The 18,664-nt window shown below is 39.0% G+C and overlaps 1 long non-coding RNA gene across 1 annotated transcript; it reads left to right on the top strand.

Annotated features, from left to right (window-relative positions):
• The first annotated feature begins 96 nt into the window (after window positions 1-96).
• On the top strand, window positions 97-15,603 carry LOC140683661 (uncharacterized). The gene is made up of 3 exons (XR_012054890.1): window positions 97-203; window positions 981-1,080; window positions 15,516-15,603. It is a non-coding gene; the product is annotated as an uncharacterized lncRNA (long non-coding RNA).
• The last annotated feature ends 3,061 nt before the right edge of the window (window positions 15,604-18,664 follow it).

Genomic DNA, 18,664 nt, shown 5'->3' with positions numbered 1-18,664 from the left:
CGGTGTGGGCGGGGCTGCGCTGGCCGCTGCCCACACCCGACATGGCGGCTGCGGCGCAGGCAGGTGCCCGCGCCTGGCACGGCCGCTTCCGGTACTGGCACATTCTCCGCTGTTCTGCGGTTTTATCATTTTGTCACTTTTCCAAGAGAACTGCAGGATTTGCTAGTTTTGCCGCTGTGTTGGCAATTTTGCCGTAGCTGAGGGTATGTTGTTTCATGCCCCTGCCACAAAATGCTACTTACCAATTTTTCCCTAAAAGTTGCTTAGTGATCTCGCAAGAAGTTCGGAGCGCAAAAGGGTGGGAAATCGGAACTGGCGTACAGTTTGTGCCGACAAAGTGAGGAAAATCAGTAGTTTAGGCTGCCAAGTTCTTAAGAGCAACGAAAGGACGGCGGACCAGGCCCGCTCCAGCGCCGGGTTCGCGGGGCAGGCCAGGCCGGGCGGTGTGACAGCGGCTGTGATACGGAGCACTGCCCCGGCAGCCACAAATGTCCAAGACTCCTCTATCATTTCCAGGGAGAACTATACTATTGATTTATTTTATGTGTTTATATTTTTGTAATATTTAGTATTTAACCCAAAACAAGTTCTTCTCTTTACATATATATATATATATAAAACTGTAACCTGAAGCAACGTTTTTTTCAAATAGCCACTGCTCATCCCACACAATTTCTTCCCTTCATCACCTGGCTGCAGCCTGAGTTGCTTAGGAGTAAGGAGTGTATCTGCCTCCTAGAATCCTCCTAATATTTGTAGGAAAATGAAGCTTTTGCCTTTGACCAGTGTGTTAATACCCAAGAGATCTTACAGAGACTGGAAATGTACTGTCCAGAGCAGGTCAAGGAGCTCCATCTGTTCCCACATTTGCTTGGAGTGCTGTACCCAGCCCGGCCCAGAGGGGGAGAAGTACGACAATGCTGAGGAGCACAGCAGAAACTTTTCATTTTAATTTAATTTTACTTCTACTCGTGTTTTAGGTTTTGGCAGATAAGTAGCACCACACCTTTGGAAATCATGGTTTGCAGTTTGCTGTCCATCGCTAATTCTACTGAGCCACGTGCTGCTGATCTTTGACAGGTCAGCAGCTATGTCTACATATGTTGTTTTCTTTTGTTTATTTTTACTTCTAGGGTTTTTTCCTTTCTTGCTGAATATTAATCCCCAAATTGTCTGCAATTAAGTGAAGATATACCTTTTTTGTTTAGGCTTTTATTTTCATTTCAGTTAACTAATGACAATAACAGCTTTGCCAAAACTCATATATATATAAGATTACTTCAGCAGAAATTAAGAATCAAAATTAACCTCTATATTACTAGATTTAATTACTATATTACTACATTTAAATAAAACTTAAAACTCAAGACCTTACCCTTTCACCAAAAAATCATTTTCTTGGGAAAAGAAAATAGACAAGTGAAAATTTTTCACCTTGGGATAAACCCCTCCCTTCCCCCCCTTCCCCCCCCCCCAGTTTCAAACTTTTTTACCTATGCATCTATTGAAACCTACAGATGGTAATATTTTGCACTATATTTTGGTTACTTTTTTCTAAATGTATTTTCATGATGCCCACAGTAACATTACCACTGGGAGCTGATTTTTGAAGTAGCTTTTATGATAATTTTTGATGTTGTAACAACCCACCTCACAAATGTTTTACAACAAACATCCATATGCTCAGCTGTCAAGCTGTCCCCCTCATCCCATGCAAACACAGTGCAAATCAGCATACCCCAAACTATTCTGCTACTTAATTAATGCACTGTTGAGAGGACAGGGTTAAAAGTAGAAGAATGACAATGAGGAGGATGAGGACTTTAGATTCATTAAAGTGACCTTGCAGCTGGAAATGTCAGTGCCTGGAGAATAACAGTGAGAGGAGGCCCATATATTATGTCTTACTGCTGTTTATACTCTGTTTTGAGAAGCATTTCTGTGTAGAGACAATATAAGTGTTGTGAGAGACTTGGAGACACTCTCACGGACATGGTTAAGCTCCCTGGTTTTGGGAAAGAGAGGGTCAGCGCTCAGAGATCATAAAAAAAAAGCCCAGAGGAGATTGCAGCATGTTGGTAAACTACAAGTGCAGGACCCCTGATAAATTGGTACAAACAGCAGGCCTGCCTTTCACTTGGATGGACTGAGCCTATCAGTGCCTGCCTTCCTGCTTGTGTGTCTCTGCCAGGGTGTTGCCTTGGGATCTTCCAGTTAGCAAGGTAATGCAATAAATTTACTCTGCATTTTAACTGTTTTTGTGCTTGTTCCAGCTGCCTGCCTGTGTCAACACAGACACGCAAACACACACACACACAAAATCCTTATTTGCATTAAATACGTATCATTGCACAGTTGCTTCTCCCACTTTTTTTATATTAGCTGGCAGAGTGCCTGATGCTTATCTGCCAAAGCCCAGTTGTTCTCTGTTTGCCTAACTACATCTACTAATAAAAAGGTAAATATGGCGATGCTGATATGTAGTCTGTCTTTCAAACCCCATTCATTCCTCATGTCTAGGATGTTTGGATCTCTGTGGGTGGCAGTAATTAGCACAAAATATCCCTTCCCTGCTTCCAGCTCCCTTTCAGCTCTTAACTGAGAATCTTACTGCAGGTATCATCAGCCTGATTGAATTCTCATGCAATTCTGTATTCAAATATATTGTATTAATATCTTGGACTTTTGGAGTTTTCACCTCTTAAAATGTTCTTCTCAAAAAAATTTTAAACTTTTGTTTGTTTGAAATACTTATTGTCTAACTCCCTTGTCTAACTCTATTCCTTTATTGATCTGACCTTTTCACAAGTCTTTTCTTGTAGTCTATTTGTGCAAATCCTAGCCCAATTCCTATTTCATTTTTTCTGTTTTGTAGTTCTCCATGTTTTTTATTACTCCTTTAAATGTTTAACATCCAGGTTATACTGGGATTTTACTTCTGACTAAAATGCACAGATACCTCTGTACTTGCTATAAATAGCAGGGTAAATGTTCTGAGCTGACCTTTAAATTCCTGCAGACTCTGAAGTGAGTAAAGCATGAATCATGCACAGAAGAGAGGTTCAAAGGGCTGCTTCAGCTGGAATATGCTCTCAATGTTAATTTATTTAAGTGGAAAGTAACAATGATCACATCCCCTTGTGAGACTCTAAATCTCTCTTGCTCCACTTACACATGGCTTACAAATCCTATGTTTATTCCCCAAATCCCCAGTCCAAGGCTCTAGTGCAGAGGAAAAGAAAAATCTAGATGTATCTTCACAATCTTAAATTTATTCTGACAGGTAGGTCTATTATTCAGCTCTGCCTCTCACTGCATGTATCTTCTTCATACTGAAGAAGTTTAGGCTGCTGTAACAAATACATTAATTGCATTTTTCTTTGGTTATATATTGTATTTTTGATCTCTTTGCATAATTTTTCAAGGTACATATAGAGGCAAAATCTGCCCTGTCCCTGCACTAGGCTTTTTCCAAAGGGGTGTTATCCTTGTATTTCCCTACAAGATGCTCCATGTACTTGAAATAATTTTGTTTGTCATGCTGGGGCTTGGGGAAGAGAAAGAGCTGCTTCTAGTCAATCTTCCTCTGGTAACTTTTGAGCATTGAATCAATGTTAGAGAGAAGTTGAAGTACCAAAGATCGATGCACTCAAGTATTTGAGAAATGAGAGCCCGAGTAAAGACCAGAGAGAAATATTCAAATTTCTACCATGGAAAAGAAAAGCGGAATTTGGTCTTTTTTTGCGGGTGGAGCAGCAGAAAGGAGACAACACAAACATCCAGGCTGGTCAGAATAAATACATCTTGAGCTCAGTCACTGCTCCATCATCTCCACAGACAGGGGAGGGTTTGAACTATCCAGAATTAGGACCAAATAAAAGTAGAATTCATTTCTAGACTTAGTTTAATCTGCTGAAAAAGGATCTTCTTCTTCCTAGTATGTCTTTCTTGATCATATTTAAATTGTGAGCTTCTGAAACACACAAAGAAGTTTTTCAAAGTCTGACTGTTTGAAGGGATATTGATGCTTTTTTTTTCTTGTATTTTTATTACCACTAAATTAATTTACAGTAAGAAAATGCTTTTGTTACACATAGCATTTAACATTTACTGCATTTCCAATTCTCTCCTGAGAATAATCAAATTTCTCCCAGTATAACAGAGAAGAACAGAATGTTTTGTTATCAAGTATTCTGTAAGTAATTCAAAGATTTCCTTAAGCCTCAAAGTATTGCTATCGAACATAAGAACTATATAGCTATATACCTAGAATTTATATATATATATATAGCTATATACCTAGAATTTTTAATTTTTTTCCAATCAGATAAGGAATTATTTGTCAGGATTCAGAATAATACAAAAAACCTCCAAAGTTTAAAGTATTTTTACAAGGAAAATCTCTTATTGTCTGAAAACTTTTAAATATTATTTTGTCTCCATTAAAAGAAACCCACTGCAGTTGAAGGATTTTGCTCAGCCTTTTTGGTGTTCGATGAGGAGTATTGTATAATACAGACTTGGCCAGGAAGACCTCCTGTTTTAAGCCTATGACTTGATGACAAAAAAATGTCCTGTTCAGTCCTGACACATACTGAGTGTTCAAATACTCAGACACTTTGTAAAACAGTCTGCAAAATTCCAACTTAATTGTAAGTAGCCAGCCACATTCCAACTGCTAATAAATGTTCATATTAGAATTATTCTGAGCACTTCCACTATTACAAGTGAAACCCACCAAAATAAACATTGGGGTGGGATTTATTCTGCCTAGTCACTAAACCTGCACCTACCTTTTAAGCTCTTCTTTTAAAGAGTTCTCCTGAGAATACTTGGAAAGAGGTAGCTATCCTGCAGGCTTCCAAAAGGACATCTAGACTGCCTACATTGAGGTTCCTATATAGCTGATTGTTTTCCCTTTGTTTACCTCAAGTTTGTTTGGCTTTTTTACTTGCTTGTTTTCTGCGTTTTGGGTTTGTGGTCTTCTTTCAAATATACGCGATGTTCAGGAGTGGAAGCTTAAGTATTTTTGCAAATTAGGGGAACAAAGTCTTCCTTGTATGTAATATGAGGTCCTCTTCCCCATTAGAAATAGATATCAGCATAAGAGTTAGAGGTAACTGACATTCCCTATGTAAGCAAAATTCCAATCAATTGGAAGTTGCCCAAGCAAGACACGAGATGGAGATGATTAACAAACATATCAGCCAATTCTTGAGCACCCTCCTACTGTAAACTAAATATATTACTTTGGCTTAGTTCATAGTATGTTGCCTTTGTGGTACTTTTTTCATGCTCTGTAATTTCGTTTGTCTGAAACTCCATGGAACTTGAGCTAAGAAAGCAGAACTGATTAGGAAAAGTTCCAAGTAAGGTTGTGTCTCTCCTTGTTAAGTATTGTCTGAAACTGCACTGGTTTCACCAGAAGCAGAATATAGCCTCAGAATATAAAACCCCAACTCCATCCACCAGCACTGTTGGAAATCAGTTCCTACTGTAATGCTCCTTAAAATTCAGTGCTTGCTGATAAAACTTGATTTATTTTCAGACTACAGAGCTAGAATAACTATTGGCACCAGTATCTTGGCAATCTTTCTGGTACATCTATTGTTATTTTGAAAATTACATGGCACATTTACATAAAAAAATTCAGAAGCTGAGACTCATCCTAATAGCTTTTGAATAACCACTAAAATTGCCTACAATATAGCCACACTAAGTACAAGGGTTTAATATATGGAAATTTAAATATCCAATTAGAAAACCAAGTTTATCAGGTGCACAGCTATTAACAACATAATGCTTTAAAAAAACAGTGCTATTAGTATATTGAAGACCTAACATTTTTTAAACAAATATGGTAACAGTTAAACAGCAAGGGTGGATCACAATGTATCTAAATGAATCCACCTATTATGCTTTATGTTATAGGTGGTATTTATGAGTATAGTAGGAGATAGTATTTAGCAGATAATGTTACAAATGCTTTCAGTATATGCTACTGTCTCTTCATACATATTTAATTTTGATGGACCCATAACTTACATGGGTAGCTGGATGATATTACACACTTAGGTGCCTGCAGTTTTGCCCTCTCAATGAAGTTAAACAGTTAAATAGCAGTAAAAATTATGGTAGCTATGTAATTATATGTTGCACTTTCTCATCCAATACCATCTAATCTCAATACCTTGCAGAAGTGAACAGATTATATTTTCAGGGAACAGACAAGAACATTCATTTATCTACAGGCCTGTGGACTTCTTGGGTTTTCCTTTGTATACCCATGGCAGCCTACAAACTCTACACAGGGCACTGAGAAAGCCCAAGCTGTAGGAGGGTATTGTTACAGTGAGCTCATGGGCGTTCTGTTTCCCCTTCCCCAGGACCCTGTGACTCTGATCAAGATAACTCTGGATCCCTCCTTTCTGCCCCAATGGGGTTGGCGGAGAGCCAGGGAAGCCTACCCTGTCCAAAGTCTATCTAGACCCCTGACATTTCCTGTTCATCCTCTTTTGCCCCCCTCTCCCCCAAGGACATCACAGACTAAAGAGATCTGAACCAACTTATCTCGGAAATCTTTGCCATCTCCTGTTATTCCTCCCGTCACAGCCTCTGACCTCTGAGCTAGCCTGATTATTCGGGGCTGTGTGAGGGGGGGAACCACAGGGTATTACAGAGCAGGCAGTCTCAAAAAGCCACAGGTGTCCTCAGAAGTATGCTGGTTACACTGCCATCCTTAGATCCTAAGTCACCTTATTTGCCATTCCAGCTCATTTGGCACAACTCAGTCCACTCTGACAGTTTCTAGGCCCAAGGAACTCACAATGCTTATTTCTACTCTGGTCCCATCCATGTGCGTGTGTGTTCCCCCTTATTTCCTTTCCCTGCTGTCTTCTGCATAGGCAGCACTTGGGTTACTGCCTGCCCAGATAGCCCAGTTCCACATGTGTGCAGGCAAAGCTCATTTGCAGGCAGCAGTAGAACAGCAGTCAGAGTGGTAACCCCAGCAGCCTGGTGTTTGGGACCACACCACCACAGTTCACTTCTTGCCTCCCTCATGGCCCCACAGTCAATCCTATTTCTTCCCACACTTCTTTTCACCAGCATCAAACTTACTAACATGCTTATTCTGCATCTCCAGGCACTTGCCTGCAGCAGTTGCAGACAAAGTGATTTAGACCTTGTTCTTCATTATGGCTCCACCTCAGCCTTGCCATCCAAGGAGTTTACAGTGTCCAGGGAAGAGAAGCAGACCTCCTGTCTCCCAGCATTCTGCCCCTCCAAATGTAGGCATAGACCAAGTAGGCAACAGCAACACCTTCCCAATGCTGTCTCCTGACAGTACCGAAATTCAAAGAAACACATCAGACAAAGGCCTTTTCTGAACATTCATTTATGTCATATGTAAAAGGAAGAGGGAGGGGATAATGATATTTTAGATAATTAAAAATACATTTCCTCTTACAAATTATTGGTGCTAGAGGCAAAAGACTAGCTTAATTTTTCATTGCATTTATCCTTCTTCATAATGTTTTACTTCAGTGATTTTTATTGAACGCTTTCGTGAGTCTGTTATAAAAATATCTGCATTCCCTCATAAGGTTTTTGTTTCCCTCAGTAAACTAAAGCTGGGTTCACTAACTTATTTTTTTAAGGTTGCTATGACGGACTCTTCAAAGTTCAAGGGTAATAGCCTGAATATTGATGAGTTTTCAGTAGTAGCCAAAGAAAATATCAGGAATGCATTCTTCCTAGCATTTTTGATCTTCAAACAAACTGAAAAAAATGTCTGGCTAAGATTTTGCTAGACCAACCAAATTCATATATCAATTAGGTTTGGTTGTTGGGACTCTGTACTAGCCTGTTTGTCATCCACAATTTTACTTTAGGATATTATCTTTTCCATGCTGCATAGGACTGAGAAGACAGTTAGTTAGTATCTTTGATATCTGTAAAAACTACTTCAAAATAAGATGGCTCTGGAAATTCAACAATACAATTTCTATGTTGTTTTTGTGATTGACAGATCATTTTCTGTCAGCAACAACTGTCTATTTTAAATTGTGCTCTACTGATGACGGGTTGACTGTAAGGTGCTTACTCATGGTCTAAAGAAAGAGACTGACCACACAATTAGAAAAAGTAGAATATGCTCTATGATTTAATTTTAATTAGTCTTTATAGCCAGAAGAAAGTATATTTAAACTTCCTGTATACAACAGGTCATGGAATTCATCCACTGTATAGACCCATACAGTTAAAGCTGGTCTAAGTTATCTGGTTTAGCAAAGAGTGGATCTTGGCATTTTTCAGTTAAATCCAAATTTTCCAGAGTAAATTTGAAGCAAAAGGGAGATCTGGTTGTGCCAAAACTTAGGAAAGTTCACATGCTTTGGTCACAAGAACATGGAATATATATCTGAAATTTGCATCAAGACATTGCAAACAGTCCTTCAGATCAATAATTATTTATTCACATATAACAGCAAGCCTGGGGTTGGTAGAGACCATGTTCATTTTCTTATATTTAACAAAATGTAAGGAGGTTTTTTCCATGTAATCTAGCTGTAACATGCCAGAAAGTAAAATTCTATTGTCCTGTTGCTTTTAAGCAAATTGCTTTCCTCTACTGCTTGCAATAAAAGGCTTATAATGGGCAGGCCCATAAACACAGAGGCAGAATATTTCCACTGTAATCTGTACAAATACTTTCCAAAGTTGTCTGTATGTTTTCCAGTTGTTCTTTTGCTTTTATTGGTGCTAGTTAGTTTCAAATTTCTTGCCTTATTTTCCTCCTTATGAATGTAAACATAGATTTAGTTTTTCTGTCTACATTGACATGATCTCAGCCTAAGAGTACATCATGGGAAGCTGGAAGATTTATCAGCAGAAAATAGCCTATTGGAAAAAAATCTGGGTAGTGGTAACTGGAGAGTGAGTCAGTGTCTGGAGTCCAGATGTGCTTACTACTCAAACCTGACTAGAGCTGAGTTACTCACATTTTTTCAACTATCTGAAACGGGCTTTAAAAAACAAAGAAATAGACTTTATATATACTGGATATAGTTTTGGCTGAGAACAGTTGTATAAAGGCAGCAAATTATATTCCTTCTTCTTGTTGTCAGTATTGCAGTAGCATGCAAGAGCAATGCTATTGGAGAAGCAATTCATTATCTATGCACAAACCAGCATGTCTGAAAGGTGGTGTGGCATCAACAGCTCAAAATACACAAAAATAGTTTGAAATGCAATCAGTTCTGTGACTAATATTAAAAAAAACCTTGTATCCTGACCCTGGGAGGCAAAGCTTTACTAATTTCTTATTACACACATTTATAGTGGTTGAAACTTAAGAAGAACAAATCAATTCCTGGTTGGTATTATTTTAATTACTGGCCTGTATTATGAGGCTTGCTTCATCAACATCCCAAACATTGAAGTTCTAACCTTTGGACAATGCATAATTTTGAGGAAAATGGCATTTAAATGTCCTTAGGGAATATTGTAAAACTAAATACTAAATTAATAGCAGATTTTATAAAATTAATGTCTTAAAAACTGTAAATTTTATCTTTTTTGCCATACTAATAAAGAGTTATAAATAAGTTCTTCACAGATTAAAATAAGAACCTCAGTGATACAGGGGATATTTGTTACCTAATTTTGTTGCCAAGACTAAAGGAAAAGACCCAATTGTGAATCATTTACATATTTTAATTTCTTTATGCTTTAATAATTCCTGAAAGTTTTCAAACACAATTAAGGATTTTTCATGTTTTTCATGTTTTCATGTTTTACATACAATTAATGAAAAATGAATATTTAAACAGAAGAAGCAGTACAGACATGCTATGACAATTTTGGGCTACAGACAACACAGAGGCCAGGATGAAAACAATAGAACTACAGGTGCCACAGCAAAAGTTAGGATTGAAATTTGTGGGGTGGGGAGAAAAAAAAAATCTGTCAAACGCTAAGAGTCTCATTTAAAACAGAAAAAGCCTTTGACAGTCAGCTGGAAGAACATTTTCAGGCAACACTCACATTCAGGCTGAAATTTTGCCAGCAGTATGATATCTAAAACTGTTTCAGCTCATAATAAAATCTGATGTGTTTGACCAGTTTCTTATCTCAGTTTCTGGCTTATTCCTTGCAGTTATTATTATAGATAAGTAGCCTAAAGTTTCAGGAGAGCAAACATGAAAAGATAGTATGTCTTGTATTTGTTACAGGTATTTATAACACCATTTATGGGGTTTTAGATTGACTTAGGAATTTAAATAAACTAAAAACAGAGGAGAAAAGATAAGGAGCCATGTTACCCTTTCCTCTCTCTCCCTATTATTCCACACAAATGCTTCAAGACTATTAATTCCACCTCTGTGTAGCTATAAAGCCAGCAGTGTCTGCTGGGGTGTAGAGAGTTGGATGTCTAAGTAGCTTTGTTCCAGATGGGAATACACAGTGACCCATTCAGTCTGCAGGAAGAGGTCACTGGAAAAAGAAGATCTCCGTGATGCATCTGAGACCTGGCATAATTCCTGAACCCCCTATACCATTAGAAGTACAGCATTTATTCTATATATAGGAGAACACATACAATTTGGCTTTTTATGGATCACCAATTTTTCTTTCCCCTAGCTTGCCTACAGTCCTCTGCTCCATTTCACACACAGCCTCCTCCCCATCTGTGTTTCCTAGTTCCTCCTCTTCTTCCTCACTGCCTGAAGATGACAGTAAATGTGAGCATAGCCTGGACACTGCTAGGTTTAGTGGTGGCTAGCAAAAGTTATAGATAATTTCAACTGTGTTGCCCCTGGGTGAACATACAATTAGGTCTCTCTTCTACTTCAGCTATCAAATTTAGGGACTGTTGAATCTTCACCGTCTTCAAGATGTTTATCCATCTATATTAATTGAAATTTACCATTACCAGCTGGCAACTCAAACGAAATTCTGCTGCTGCTGTTGTATTCACAACAGCTGGAAAAGGCATCCAGCAGAGATCAGCTACACTACACAAACAGAATTTGCCACTCAAAGAGTGAGTCTCTATCTCCACCACAAAATGTCACGTGGAATGGGGACAATGCTGATAAGCTAATGGTGCCTATCTTGCAAATCACAGCACATTGTTTCTGATGAAAAATAAAAGGTGTTATTTTATACTTCTTTCTTGGTTCTCTTTTATGTCTTAGAGAAGGTAGTTTATTGTAAGGTCCTTAAGAATTATGACTATCAGAATTAAGTTCCATAGAACAACTGAATAGATTATCCTCCTAATTTCCTTAATTTGCCCATCCACAACTCTTTAGCAGTTTCATCCAAGATATCCAGATGTCCCAGCTACCTCAGAATAGCACAGATGCTGCTGATCTGAAGGCAGTGCTCAAGGAAATAGTAAAGTACACAGGAATTCTAGTCCTTAGGATTACCTATATGTGTTAGCCTAGAATTTTCCAGGTTTCATAGCAAAAGATTTTGCTTGCCTGATTTTCATGAAGGCATTTCCTTCATTACTATTATATTAATATGAAAATAATAAATAGTATCTTCTGACTGTAGTGAGGCAAAGAAGAAAGTGAGAAGTCACATAAAAATAGAGAGGATCAAATGGTTCTGAAACTCTCTAAATGAGAAAAAAGGGAGTTCCCTGGATGTGAGCCATGGTTAACTCAGGCTTCTCAGAAGCAACATTTTTGCATTACTGTAATTATTTTATCTTGAAGGCAGCTTAAACTACTACAAATTCACACATAAAGGAAAGCATTTAATGCCTGAGTCCTTTTTCTAAGTAACACAAGCCTGTCCTCTTCACAGTTTTCTTTCAAAAAAATGTTTGAGCTATGTGATGTTTTAGGCAAGAAATCAGTTTTGTCAATTTTTGAAATGCAAGAGAGATAAGCTCTAAAGGCAAAGTCAACATAATAAATAGAAAAGATAAAAAATAACTGCTACCAATGCTAAGGAGACTGATAATCAGTCACGAGACAGAGTCTTGGTACGGAAATAAATCTAGAGTAAGCAAGAGGACCACCATGCACTACTCCATAACTAGGACATTGGATTAAAGTGCAAATATTCTTTCATTGCCATCATCACCAAGGACATCAGTTATGCAAGAATATATGTTATGTAAGTGACATAACTATGGGAACAGATAGATATCCTTCTACAAACGAAGAAAAAGGGGATTATTTTTCATCTATAATATTGAAAAATGAAATACTGAACGACTTGACAAAAAATATCAGAAGCCATTGATCCAACTTTTACAATCACTTTCTACCCCTGTCTGCTCACTAACATCAGGGCAATGCAGAGCATTGGTGAGCTGTCTTTTCACACAGATATCTGCATCTGCACAAAGTGCAAGAGCTGCAAATACAGGAGCAGCCCAAGCAGCTACTTAATGTGATCTGGTTTTGACAGTGATTGGTTCCAGATGCTGCAAAGGAAATTTCCACAAAACCCACAAGGTAAGCAGTCATGGAAGGACTGATGTATAAGGACAGATTCTTACCAAGTTTACTGTTTACCTGGTTTATGCCCTGAAGAGTGGCATCTTATGCCCCTTCCAAATTCACTCTCTTCCATCACCTCAGTAATGTAGTTTAGTGAAGCCTGTCTCTTTCTTTCTGTACTCTGCTGCATACTTTCCCCATCCCCAGGGCTTTAGCAGTCTCTGCACCAAGGATCCTGTGACACCACAGCTACATAGCCTCTGCTCAGACTGCAGAAAATGAGTTGTGAATCCATACAGAGACAAGGAAAATAAATATGGTATGCCAGGATCACTAGCAGCTCAAGGATTTAAGAGGGAAAACACTGGCACAAGAAGGTATATAGTCATAAATTAAAACAGAGAGGACAGCTCAGAGACTATTCATGAGCTTCTTGGTCATGTCACCAGTGCCATGAATGTCAGTGGGGCTGGTGATAGGTGGCAGCTGAGCAGCCCTGGGCATCCATTGCAAGGAGCCAGGGGACAGCCTGCCCTCCCCATTGTGACTGATGGCTGAGCAACAACAACCTTGGGTACCATATCTGGAGCAGTGATTATGTCCTTAACCTCAGAGTTCATTAAATCCAAGCTGACTTTGTGAGGCAATAAGCATTTGCTTAATACCTGTAAGCTGGACATGTCACACTTGTGTAGATCATGAGCCATGGACAATAGGCCCAAACAATCCAACTCAAAACAGGGCCCATAACAACTGGTGTGAGCTTATTGCAGAAACCTGCTGGACTCTTAACCTCAGTCCTTATTTATTGAACAATCAGATCCATGGATTATGTGTTGTATAAAACACTGGTGATGTCTATGTAAACTGGGAGAAATTGCACCTTTATGGGCCTGTGTTGCAGATACCCGATTGAATCAAATCTTTTTCAACACGCTGTTTTCATTTCTGTAGAGCCAGCCAGTTCCTACCATTCAATTTACTTATACTGCAGCTATCTGACCCTTCACATTTTCAGCAGATTCACCATGGGTCACCAATTGCAACAATGTGTCTACAGTTTATTGAGTAGATAGCCCACAGCCACGTCTATTTTGTTTTTACAAGCATTTTTGTTCAGTTACACTAAAAAATCAGTCATCAGAATAATATTTCATGAGGTCATCTTTTGCATTAATGGTTTTTTTGCATTAGTAATGAGAATTTCCACAACAGAATATTGTTGCTAAGTACATTCACTGAGCCAATTTAACCACCTAAAGACTAAGTCTAATTTAACCTAATTTACTTGCCTGCCTCATTGTTTACTGCAGAGAGAGCATGGTCTCAAAGAGCAAAAGATCTCCAGTGTAATTTTGAAACTTACACTATCCCAAGATGAATCACTCTCTAGCGGTCCTCCTTCTTTCTGCTGAGTACAGAGGTAGTCAAAATGACAGACTTAAATGGATGCCTACTCCTGCTTTTATGCAGTGTACATATGAAGTTCTCTGCAGATGGACTACAAAGAAATGGCATTACCTTGACACAGCTTGAAATCACAGTCAATTGATGTGAATGAGTGGCTTAGGTCACCTAAAGAATCACTATCAAAGGTATTGGTAAAATCATGTGTAATATAAATTTGCAAAAGCATGACTTAAAACTTGGTGGGAAGTTTCACTCTATTACTTATTGCATGGATGAAGTACACAAAGGCAAATTGTATAAGGATCAATTTGTGTGGAGACAAGGGTCACAAATGGGCAAAGGGGTAAGGGAGATCCTCCCACTGAGACACAAGGCTCAGAGTTGACCCCTTACTTTCTAAACACCTGATAGTGTGATTGATTCCAAACTTCACCTCAGACTTGGTCAACAGCTTATATCTAAAGGGTTTAACAACCCTTAATAATTGACTAACTTAACAATGAATCATACAATAGGATTTACAATAATCGCAGTAGTAGCTTAACTACAAATCAGATATGGCAACATTCACACTACACTTGCTATAAGGTAATTACATCAATTCAAACAATTATGTACAAAGGTACCTCAAGTTTGGTGAAATACCACAATTAATAAAAAGAATTGGGGATGGGTATTACTAGTCCAGGCTTCATCATCAGCTTTCAGTAATGATCCTCCAATTATCTTGAGCTTGAGAGCTGGCAAGCTCTGAGAAGCATCCCACTCAGAGGGAGATGCTGCAGCCCAGGAAACTCAAAGAGCCTCACTCAGGACTGCAGTTTATATGGTGACCAAAGGTTTGGCTGTAATCATCTGTGAATCTCCATCCTGGCTGAAAATTATCCAAGATGGTAATTACTGAACTTTCCTCAGTTACAATGATATTGTTCCACTTGAGCTATGATTTAGACAAAACAGCGTTCTGAGGCTATCTGTTAGAAAACAGAAGTTTCTAAGGTAACAGAAGTTCCTGGGAACAGACAGTGTTTCTGAGAGGCACAAGAGGAGTTTAAGTGCCCAAGAGTCATTAATCAAGAGGGAGGCCTAACAAGAATTCCTAATGTCTCAGAGCAGCCTTAGGAGGAGGAGGGATGCAGCACCACAGCTGAGACATATTCGTTCAGCTGTAGGAAGAAAACTCGAAATTTTCCTCTCCAAATCAAAGCCTAGGTCTTGGTCTTTTGTGTTGCTAGGTTTAAAGTAAAATAAGTGTAACAAGAACTACAATCAAATATCCAATATAAAAAGTATATAATAAAGTGGGGTTTTTTACCTTAGTAAAGGGGAGACTAGTGGGGGAGAGTGGTGCCTGATGATTTTTAAAAATCATCATGAAGGAAAATCAATGATAACTGCAAAGAAAATTTCAGAAAAACCTTCTCAGGGTGAAGAAATTCCTGGGAGAAATTGCCAAGTTTTCTTTACTGGAGGTTATTAAAACCAAGACAAATATCTATCAGGAATGACTTAGGCATAGGTGCTCTCTTCTAGGAAGACAGAAATACAACAAGTACATCCTTCATCTGTAATATTTCATTATCTAAACTGTTTCTTGTTCATAAGAAATTTATTTCATTTCAATGTTTCTTATGACAGGAACCACACGAAGTTCAAAAAAGAGAATTGCAAAGTCCTGTACCGAGGGAAGAACAACCCCAGGCACCAGACGTGATTAGCTCAGCTGGTGAGAGCATGGTGCTGATAACACCAAAGTTGTGGGTTTGCTACCTGTATGGGCCATTCACTTATGAGTTGGGCTCAATGATCCTGTGGGTCCCTTCCCACTCAAAACATTCTGTGATTCTGTAACAAGAAGCATCTGTACCTGCTGGGGCCTCCCAGCTGGGAAGCACCTTTGGATAAAATGACCTCAGTGTCCTGGTGGACATAAGGTTCATCATGAGCCAGCAATATGTCTGTGCCACAAAGATGACTACTGTTATCCTGAGCTAGGATGCAGGAATGCTGCTGTAGGTAGGGGCAGAAATCTTTCCCCTCTACTCAGCACTTGTGGGGCCACATCTGGGGGAATATGTTTCAATGCTGGGTCCCTTCTTAGCTTCCACTAGGAATCAATGAGTTTCATTAGCCTTACCATGAAGAAGAAAACTTGAAAAGTAATCCTTAAGAAAATCAAGTCTCAGGACATTCTGGGAATGAGAGTGTATGGAATGGAGGGGGGAAATACAAGACTTTCATTTTATTGCAGGATCCCTATGGACAGACACCTTTTGTAATGGATGCTGTGTCAGAAGAAAGGGTTTAGTATGATAGGGTGGGTCTCAGAATAAACTTGGGCTCAAATAACAGGTTCTTTTCACTTTCTGACAGCAAAATTTGTGTTCCTATGGACTTAGAAACAGTTAGGAAGCACAGTGTATCCCCAAATGAACAGTACTGTTAAGAGCAATAGACTTGGAATTAGGATCTGATAATAGCCTCATGTACAAACCTTCACCTTTTCAAAATAATCTTATCTCTAATCTAGCAAAATAACCATATGCTTGGCTAAATACAATTTATAACCCAACTGATATCTGAGTGGGATTACTTTTTTTCTGCCAAAATTAGTTTTAAAATCAGTCACTGGTGAGTTTCCATATATTAGTTACTGCTACCACTGAAGCCATGGTTTGCTTATTTAGCAGGAGTTCAGAGATTCACAGTGCAGCTCAGTAGTGAAGTGTGAGCTGTATCAATTTCAACAGATCCACTGGCAGGGAAAGCCAATCACTCTGCTGACAGGAGCTATAGACAACCTTCTTGTGCAAGGCAAGCTTCAGTGGTTTGCCTGGTTACTGTGCCTTGCAGGTGACAGCTATGCAGTAATTTTCTCCTACTTCCAGGGACATTTTAGATTACATCAATTTTATCAATGTCTATTTTTCTTTGAAAGTTTAAGTTATATAGCTGACTCTAACAGGCATTTTGGAAAATACCTGGTGAGCTCTCCTGGGATTTACAGTAATATGCTGTCCTGGTTTTGGCTGGGATAGATTTTTTTCAGAGTAGCTAATATGGAGTTGTGTTTTGGATTTCTGCTGAACTCAGGGTTGATAACAGGGATGTTTTTTGCTGTTGCTGAGCAGCACTTGCAGAGCAAGGTGTTTTATGCTTCTCCTACTGCCCTGCCAGCAAGAGGCTGGAGGTGTGCTAGGAGCTGGGATGGAACACAGCTGGGACAGCTGACCCCAGCTGACCAAAGGGACGGTCCATACCATATGGTGTCATGCTCAGCATACAAAGCTGGGTGAAGAAAGAGGAAGGGGGGACATTCAGGGTCATGGCATCTGTCTTCCCAAGTCACACATGCTTTCCTGGAGATGACTGAACACCTGCCTGTCCATGGGAAGTGATCAATCAATTCCTTGTTTTGGTTTGCTTATGTGTGTGGGGTTTCCTTCCCTGTTAAACTGGATTTATCTCAACTCATGAGTTTTCTCACTTTTGCTCTTCTGATTCTCTCTCCCATCTCACTGGTAGGGTGTGAGTAAGCAGCTGCATGGGGCTGAGTGTGCTGCAAGGTTTCTCTTGGGCTTCCATCTTTCATCTTTTTAGCCTAATCTTATATATTAAACGTTCCAGAGCTACACTGAGAGCAACAGTACCCAGTCCAGATGGGCAGCAGCTATCCCAGTGTGACAGTTGAACCAGGCACGCCCAAATGACAAGGAAAAAGGGGTACCTAAAACATTTTCTCTTGTATGGGTCTATTTGAATGGCTTAAGGCACTAAACCTAATTGCTATATTAAACTGTCACGATTTATGCGGGATGAAAATAGCTACCACTTTCAGAGATCTTTTGTATAAAGGTCAAATTTTTGAGCACTTAACTCTGGACCAGAGAAACCTTGGATTCCAGTCATATGGCAGCTGGACAGGGTCTGAACTCACTACATCTTGCTCTCTTAACAGGTTTATGAGGGTTTTTTTGAATATGTACTACCAGTAGATCAAAAAATATATTGGCATGTAATAGCATAGACCTTGTATTCTAATTACCTATCAGCTTATATCTTTTTTTTCACTTCCAAGGTGATATTTGTCTTTGGAGGACTGTAAAATTATCCAAAAAATTAGGTCTGTGATGCCAAACTCTACCCATCAGCCCTACTCTATAGGATGTCAATAGTCCGCAACCCATCCTGCATAGCTATAACTCTGCCAGCTTCATGGGCAGCATAGCCAGAGCTAATTAAAAGCCAAGGGGCAATGATGAACATGGCACCTTATACAGAATATGGTGATACAAATTATTCCCAAAGTTTTAGCTTTCATATTTTTAGATTCTGTATTGCAGTGTGTGATTCTGAACTTCATCATAAAGTGTTGTCACCGCTGACCTTGTTTCAGAGAGATGAGACACAGTCTTTCAAGAAGCAAAAAAAGCTAAGACCTAATTTTATAGATCTCTTTATACAGAGTTTTATAAACCCTCCCATGTCTATCCCCTATTGGTCAGCAACAAGCTGTTACCCTGTAGTAATTGGTTAGTCTTGGACAAGGTGTCTTCATGCAAGAAAGAGTTGTTTGTGAGATATTGTTTTCATTCTTTTGCTGAGACAGTTGGGATTGTTGAAACACGTGCAAGAAAACAGGCCTAATCTGTAGAATTCTTTTGCAGGGAATTTTTTTCCACCATTACAGGCTTCTCTTTTCATAAAGAGCTGTTAGCTTTCTCATGGCTATGTCGGACCAAGTCAGGATTCAGTCTGCAAGGTCTTATACAGGCCTGCTGTTTGCC

The sequence above is a fragment of the Taeniopygia guttata genome, chromosome 3 (genome assembly GCF_048771995.1).
Source record: "Taeniopygia guttata chromosome 3, bTaeGut7.mat, whole genome shotgun sequence".
In the NCBI taxonomy this organism is placed as follows: Eukaryota; Metazoa; Chordata; class Aves; order Passeriformes; family Estrildidae; genus Taeniopygia; species Taeniopygia guttata.
This window is presented reverse-complemented; position numbering and strand designations above follow the sequence as displayed.